The sequence below is a fragment of the Poecile atricapillus genome, chromosome 1 (genome assembly GCF_030490865.1).
Source record: "Poecile atricapillus isolate bPoeAtr1 chromosome 1, bPoeAtr1.hap1, whole genome shotgun sequence".
Lineage (NCBI taxonomy): Eukaryota > Metazoa > Chordata > Aves > Passeriformes > Paridae > Poecile > Poecile atricapillus.
Genome location: NC_081249.1, coordinates 58,402,303 through 58,409,737, shown reverse-complemented (window position 1 = coordinate 58,409,737; position 7,435 = coordinate 58,402,303). Strand labels below are relative to the sequence as shown.

Below are 7,435 nucleotides of genomic sequence, written 5' to 3'. Positions count from 1 at the left end.
AGAATGCAATTTAGAGAAGTATTGGTCATTACAAGGGATATGTTTAATGAAGAAATGATAAATTTTGAAGTTACTAAAAAAGACTGCAATTTTAGAAGAGATGATTGACATCAATGTGCTTTAAAATTCCAGAACTGTCCCAAAAACACTTTCATGGGCTGATCACTGAGAGGTGGAGAAAATTATTTTAAGAGAACAGCTATGCCAAATAAAAAATAATACAATTTATAGACTGCAAATATCTCCCTCTTAGGAATACTTTAAACACATTATGCATTGCATTATTTTTTTATTTCCTCTTTCATATGAATGTCTAGGTTGGTCTTCCCAAACACAGGATCATATTTGCACGTATTCAAACAAAATATATATTCCTCTTCTAAGCCTTTTCTCACAATAGCATGAGTTCTGGAATGCCCCACCACGTTTGTCTCTGCTGCAATCCCATGAGATAGTTTTAGGTATATCACTAGATGCAGCCTTTGCAACATTACAGTCTAAGCTTTCTTTCAAAGTAGTATAAGAGGAAGAAACTGATCAAAACTGATTAAAGGAAAATAAGGCAGAAGTCTGTAGAAAAACTTTTTCATATTTAGTACTTTTTTGTTCTGTGATAGGTATTATCATGGGGTTAAGTCATTTTCACAAGTGGTGAATATCTCATCATTTTGATCAAAGCTAGCTTTGACTCGTTCAGTGAGTTATTACCACGGAAAGGTAAAAAAAAATTGATATAGAAAGACATTGGTGAAATAGAAATAAAACATCTGAGGAGCACTTGGCAAATCTAGAGTAAATTTCCAATAAACTGCAAGACCTGTAGTTTTTTATTATCTTTAATATTTCCTGTAATGGACTGTGTTTTTCATTGGAACGGCTTTTGTAAGTCATGCAGATTTGGGTTATTTTGACTGCAAGTCTGAACAGGCTTTTATATGTTAACTGACAGGAGTAAATGCTGCCCACACCAGTCCAATCATAAGTTTGTGTGAATGGTTGTAGTAGCTATAGTGCTGCTTCAGGATGTCCACAACCATTATGCAGAGAAGAATAATTGAATTTTACATCTAGAAGTTTTGCTCTCATTGTCATTAATGGCAAGGTGCTTCATCTTACCAGGGGGTGAATTTTACCTATTTTTATCCACTTTATCCACAAAATGATGACACAAAATTCAGGTCAATTTTCTATATGCTTCGTCAGATGCCATGTTTTAATTTTTCTAGGAGAAAAACCTCTATAATTGACTAATATCAATGCTGTCAGAATGTTTTAAGGTACAAAAATACATAATTCTCAATGAATACGATTGAAAACACTGCTTGGCCTGGAAAATACACTGAATTTCAGTAAAGATTTACTTACTGAGATCAAATTAATAAACATTTCTTGATGAAAATTATTTTCAGCAAAATTTAACTGATAAATCAGGGTTTTTTGACTTCACAAATGTTTATAATGTGCCTAAAGACTCTAGTCTTTTGATTAAATCACCTGGATCACTTTTTCAAGTGAGGAGGGTAGGAAACAATCTTATGGATATGACAAATGAATGGTCTTTGTGCTGTCTGTCACATGTGATGCAACCCATGCATCACTGGCTTTGTTCATTTATTCAAATGGCATCTGTCTCACTATCCATGATCAGCTATTCTCAAATTTAAACACATATTGAATACCAGTGCCTGAAGTGGTTTCGTCTTCAGCCAAGGACAAGAAAAATGATACCTCACGTGTCCTTCTTGCCCAAAGTTTCCATTGTCATTCATTTTGAAATAAATTTAAATCATAAGTTATGTCAGTATTTAGTACTCTGAGTTTTTAAAAATGTTTTAAAAAAACTTTTTGCCACTGTTAAAATTGACAATGAACTCTTGAATAAATTAGCTGACTGGGCATGAACTAAATATGCTTGTATGCCCTGTGTGTTCTTTGCCACTGGTCTTTCATCTTCAGAATATCATGATCTGCTGGGGTACCTTCAGTTGAAATATACCCAACCACAGCAAGATAACATGAAATAACACTGTTAAGAAGAAAGGGTTCAGGTAGTCTATTTATTTGTTTTCTTGTTGCTTGTTTGGGGTATTTTTGTGTGTAAATAGATTGTTTTCTCTCTTACTGTACACATTCCTGACTTTGACCTTCTACACTATCAGTGAGTCATGATGAACAACTCATGAACTATAATCTGTTTTCATAAAATGAGGAAATAAGACAACCTGCCCTGCAGCTTGAACAAGAGAAAGATATGAAGAAGCACTTTTTAGGGGAGTGCTCTCTATGGAGTTTCAGTAGCACCCAGCTGACATTGAACACTACCAGTGCAACACCTGCCACTTGTCTCAACAACTCCTGCATTTATTTAGTACACAGATATGCCTGGATGCAATTTTATGGTAGAGATTATATTTTTTGGTCTGCAATATATCACATGCCAAGCTGCAAACAATTTTTTAAATTCTCATTAAATTATCAACTTTTTAATTTCTGTCCATTCTCCTGTATAAAGAATTGCTTTATCTCCTGAAAAGTGCATATTTCTGGCACGGATTGATCACACTGCTACAGATGAGTAAGAAGCCCTAGGTGACCCATTTACCCTTCCCCAGCAGGGTACCAGCTGCCAATTGCCCCCACTCTGTGATGGCTTGTCCTTCTTCTCACCTTGTCATCAAGCCAAGACTGCACACTGTAGGAGCACAGGTAAGCATCTGCCTCTCTAAACACTGCCAACAGCTCTCCATTATCAGCTGCCAGGGGTGCTTTGGAGAACTGTGCACAGCTTCCTCCAGATGCACATACTGAGCATTTTCATGTCTGCCACAAATTCTGCCTTTCCAGCACAGGGAAATCGCAAATGTCAAATCTGTTTCCAAAGTTGCATTTCATCTCACCATGAAACATGATATATGTTACCGCTCTTTTATATTTCTCCACCTTAACTGACAGGCTTTCCCAGCTGGACTCGGTATACAAACTTCATCTAAATAATAGAAATATATTTTCTGATGACTTCTGCAGCACAAAATTCAAGGGATAATGTCATCATCCACTGTGCAACATTTTGATGCACTCCAAATGATTGGTAGCATTTGATGAGAAGTTCAAGACCAGAAATTGTTAAAAATTAGGGTGCGAGAAAAAGGCAAGAAAGATTTTCCTTGTAGGAGAGTTAAAATTTGGCTATATCACAGAATAAACAGGAAGATGTGATATTTTGGCTTCTTCAATCTCCATTGAACAAACTCTTCACCTCTCTGAAATCCTTGATGAAGCCCGGTAGTTTTTTCTGGTTTCTTCTTGGTGGCTTTGAGCTTCACACACTGACTGCTTTTAATGCCTGTTTAACTATCCATTGAAGTAGAGGCTCTCAATAATTCACTAACAGTGAATTTCACTTTCAGAGTTTGTCACAGATATTCATTATTACCAAATTAGGGATTATAGAACATAAGATCCTTTCTTCATTGGTCAACTATTCAGCTCCGTGGGTGATATTAGTGGTGAATATGCAAGTCAATTTAGTGAGCGAGGCTATAGTGCATTGTAAATATTAGAACACACAATTTCTTCATCATTTGGAAAAGAAAAGATATTCCTCATGAAGACTGGTAGTGTTAGAAATATAAAGTACACAGGATTGGTCAAAAATTACTTCATATTTTCTTACTTTCTATAATTTGCAGGGACAAAACGAGAACTAATTTTTAAAAATTTAATTGTTTCTAGTCATAAATATGCAGTTATATTTGTAGCAAATGTAGAGCAGTTTTGCAATTTTTTTATTATGCTCCTTTTTTTTTCTTGCTTGGTTAGAAAAAGAAAGTTATTTTCATTAAAAAAAAACAACAACAACAAAAGACAACGTCTAAGCTATTAAACGTCTTGATTAAAAACTGTTTTTCTGGAAATTCTCAAAGTTATTATCTCTGACTTGAGTTATTCCTGTACAATACCTTAGCATGGATATGTAGAGAGAGATAATGTCTTTTTTGGAGATATTGATAGATGATATATGTTTCTCAACTTTCACTTTTTCTAATGGAAGTCAAGTGGAGCTTGGGAATAGATGGTGATTTTATTGTTTCTGTATTCCTTATAAGAGATGCTTTTCCCTCACCTGTGTATTTCTAAGTGGAAAGGTTAAGTTGCCATAGTATCTGCCTTCAGAACTTTTAATATTGTGTTAATCCTTTTAGTTTAATCAGCCACTGATATAGGAATTCAGCATCACTTCATCATTTTTTCACTCTATTCTGGAAACACAGGCAAATTGTGGGCAGCCTGAGATGGTTTTCTTTGCTTACCAGACATGAGGGAAATGATCATTAAATATTAACATGAATTACAGTAACTCAGTGGAAAAAAAAATGTAATGGGATAACTCACTATTCATTTATCTTTAATTTGTGCAGAAACGATGGTTCATAGGAATATATACACGACACATATGTCTTCCACTGATGGACACCGTTTTCACTGATTTTTTTTGACCCATAAGAATTACTTCAAGGGTTGATAAATTATATTTCTGTTCCAGAGGACTCAGAATAAAAGAAAAAGAAAAAAAGGAGATTATGTCTAGTTCTAGGTTTTAGGGATTTGTTTTGATTTTGTTGGATTTAATTTATTGGTTTTGTAAGGTGATAGTGAAACAAACCAAGAGGTGGTAACTGAGACATGCAAGAGTGTACTCTGATCTTTATTACTCATACTGTGTTGTTGGCAGTGTGTTTCAAAAGTGACAAAGGAACAATATGTGAGGGAGCGTGGCAAGTAACATTACATCATGCTGACAAAGGTCCAGAGTTTGGTGAGAGGCACTTGACAGGATGGAGACCAGTGACTGTAGACAAAAAATGTGTGTTGACAGAGCAGGAAGGCAGAAGGGCAGTGTTCAGACAAAGCCTGGAGAAAGAAGATCTGTCAGTGGGTAGGCAATTAATTATGTGAGCAAGACTCAGGCCAACATAGAGCTTTTTGGCTTACACATACATTTCAGGATCCTTGTGCCTTAACAAAACTATTTAAAAAATGCAATTCAAATGAGTTAAAATTTAAGATCAAAGACAACTATTCTCTGATGTCAAATGTTAGATGGAGTATTTTTCTTTTTAAATATCCTCTGTGATTTTTGTTTTGCTAATAAAATACTCAGAATAGGAATCCATTTATTTGCTTCCTTGCCACCCACTCTTACTTGCTTCAATGATTTCTTCATTCATTATTTATATGATTTAATGCCAAAAATTTCCCATAAGTATGAAAGGAATGAGGACGGATAGTGGGAATTTTGTTAGGTGGTATAAGTGAGTTTGGTTGTGCACACATACAACCAGGCAAAGTTTTGAGGAATAAATATGTGATAAATTTTAGCTCTTAAAAAAAGACATTACTTTTGACTTTGTACCATCTCTGCCAGCTCTATATAATCAAGCACTTGAAAAGAAATTATTCGCTTTTCTTTTTCTTTTTGGAAAATAGCTCACTATTTTTCAAGCAAGAACTATCAGCGGTTATGCTGTTTTCATGCATTCATCTCAGAGATATTGCATTGGGTTTTCATGACAAGGTTTTGGTAGCAGCGGGGCTAAGACATAGCTTCTGTGAGGAGCTGTCAGAATCTTTCCCCATGTCCAAGAGTCAATGCCAGTTGTCTCCAAGACAAACTCACTGCTGGCCAAGGCCAAGTAACACTGGTAACACGTCTGGAATAACAAATGGGGGAAAAATTTGATTCCTTAAGCTTTAGCTTTCATATTTTTTGTATTCTGTGCTGCCTAGGTGTGTAGCTTTGAGCTTCATATTAAGGTTAAGTGAGCTCTCTTCACAGAGTAGGTAAATAAAACAATTCCTTTTCCAGCTTGATGTCAAGGACAATCTTTGCAAGCTTCAGGCCCAAAAACATAAACAATGGTGGACTGAAGAGAGAAGAAGGATGTGACTTCATAACCTGGAGCTGTGATTGCACAATTGACCCTGATATGCAGAAGGACCAAAACTTATAAAAATGTGACACCTTGTGACCATTCGTCCATTTTTGTGACCATTTTGGGTCCACCTTAGGTGTAGCCCTGGCCAGGCTCTTGTACTGCCCAAGGTGTATCCTTTAAGGTCTTTCAATAAATGCCTATTTTATTCTTAACTCTGTCTAGCCTCTGCTCTAGGTGAATCTTCTCAAGGCATCAGTTCTGGCAACCCAGATGGGACAGAAGGCATCAAGATAAGAATGAGTGGCAAATCTCCTGACAAAATGGAGCAGCCAGAAGAGAGAAGTGAGAACATATGAGAGAAATAGCCCTGCAGACACCAAGGTCAGCAAGGAAGAGGGAGGAGGTGTTCCAGGTGCTGGAGCTAAGATTCCCCTGCAGGACTTGGTGCAGACCATGGTAAGTTTGGCTGCTCCCTTGCAGCCCATGGAAGTCCACAGAGAGCAGGGATCCACCTGCAGCCTGTGGACGACCCACCTCACTATAACAGGTAGATGATCAAAGGAGTTTGTGACCTCATGGAAGATTCTGCATGAGCAGCCTCCTGGCAGGACCTATGGACCCATGCAGAGAGGAGCTCACACTGGAGCGGGTTTGCTGGAAAGACTTATGACCCCGTGGAAGGGACTCATGATGGAGTGGTTTGTGGAAAACTGCAGCCAGCGGGAAGGAGTCACACTGGGGAAATTCATGGAGGACTGTCTTCCATGGGAGGGAGCCCACACTGGAACAGGGGAAGAGTGAGGAGTCCTCCCCTGAGGAAAAAGGAACAGCAAAGACAATATGTGATGAGCTCACTGCAATCCCTTTTTCTAGCCCTCTGTGCCACTGGGGCAGACAAGGTGGACAAATTGAGAGTGAAGCTGAGGGAAACCCAGGAGGAAGGGAATGATGGGGGGAAAGTGTTTTAAGATATAGTTTTTGTTTCTAGTCATCCTACTCTGAATTGATTGCTAATAAATTAAATAAATTTCATCATGTCAGGTCTGTTTTGCCTGTGATGATAGTTGTTGAGTGACCTCCCCCTGTCCTTAACTCCATCCATGAGCCTTTCATGGTAATTTCTCTCTCCTGTCCAGCTGAGGAGGGGACTGATAGAAGGGCTTTGGTGAGCACTTGATGTCCAGACAAGATTAACCCACTACAGATATCTTGATGAATCCTCCTACATAGTGTTTTTCATATGCTGTACTCTGATTATACTCAGTTTTGTAATGTGGAAATGGTTATTAAAGTATTTATGCATTGTCAATTTAAAATTTTTAGAGACACTTGTTACTGCTTTTTTAAGCAATTGCTGTGTCATTGCAGATGTCATCAATTTAGGAATCACTATCTGAGATAAATATTTACTTTCTCAAAAACATTTGTGGTTACTGCTGTTTTTCCTTCTCTTAACTTCATTAATGTTTGGAATTCATATTTCCTAATACTGAAAAATG

At 37.2% G+C, this 7,435-nt stretch overlaps 1 long non-coding RNA gene across 1 annotated transcript; it reads left to right on the top strand.

Annotated features, from left to right (window-relative positions):
- The first annotated feature begins 2,556 nt into the window (after positions 1-2,556).
- LOC131586821 (uncharacterized) lies at positions 2,557-7,298 on the top strand. The gene is made up of 3 exons (XR_009279245.1): positions 2,557-2,706; positions 6,159-6,392; positions 6,534-7,298. It is a non-coding gene; the product is annotated as an uncharacterized LOC131586821 (long non-coding RNA).
- Positions 7,299-7,435: the final 137 nt, after the last annotated feature.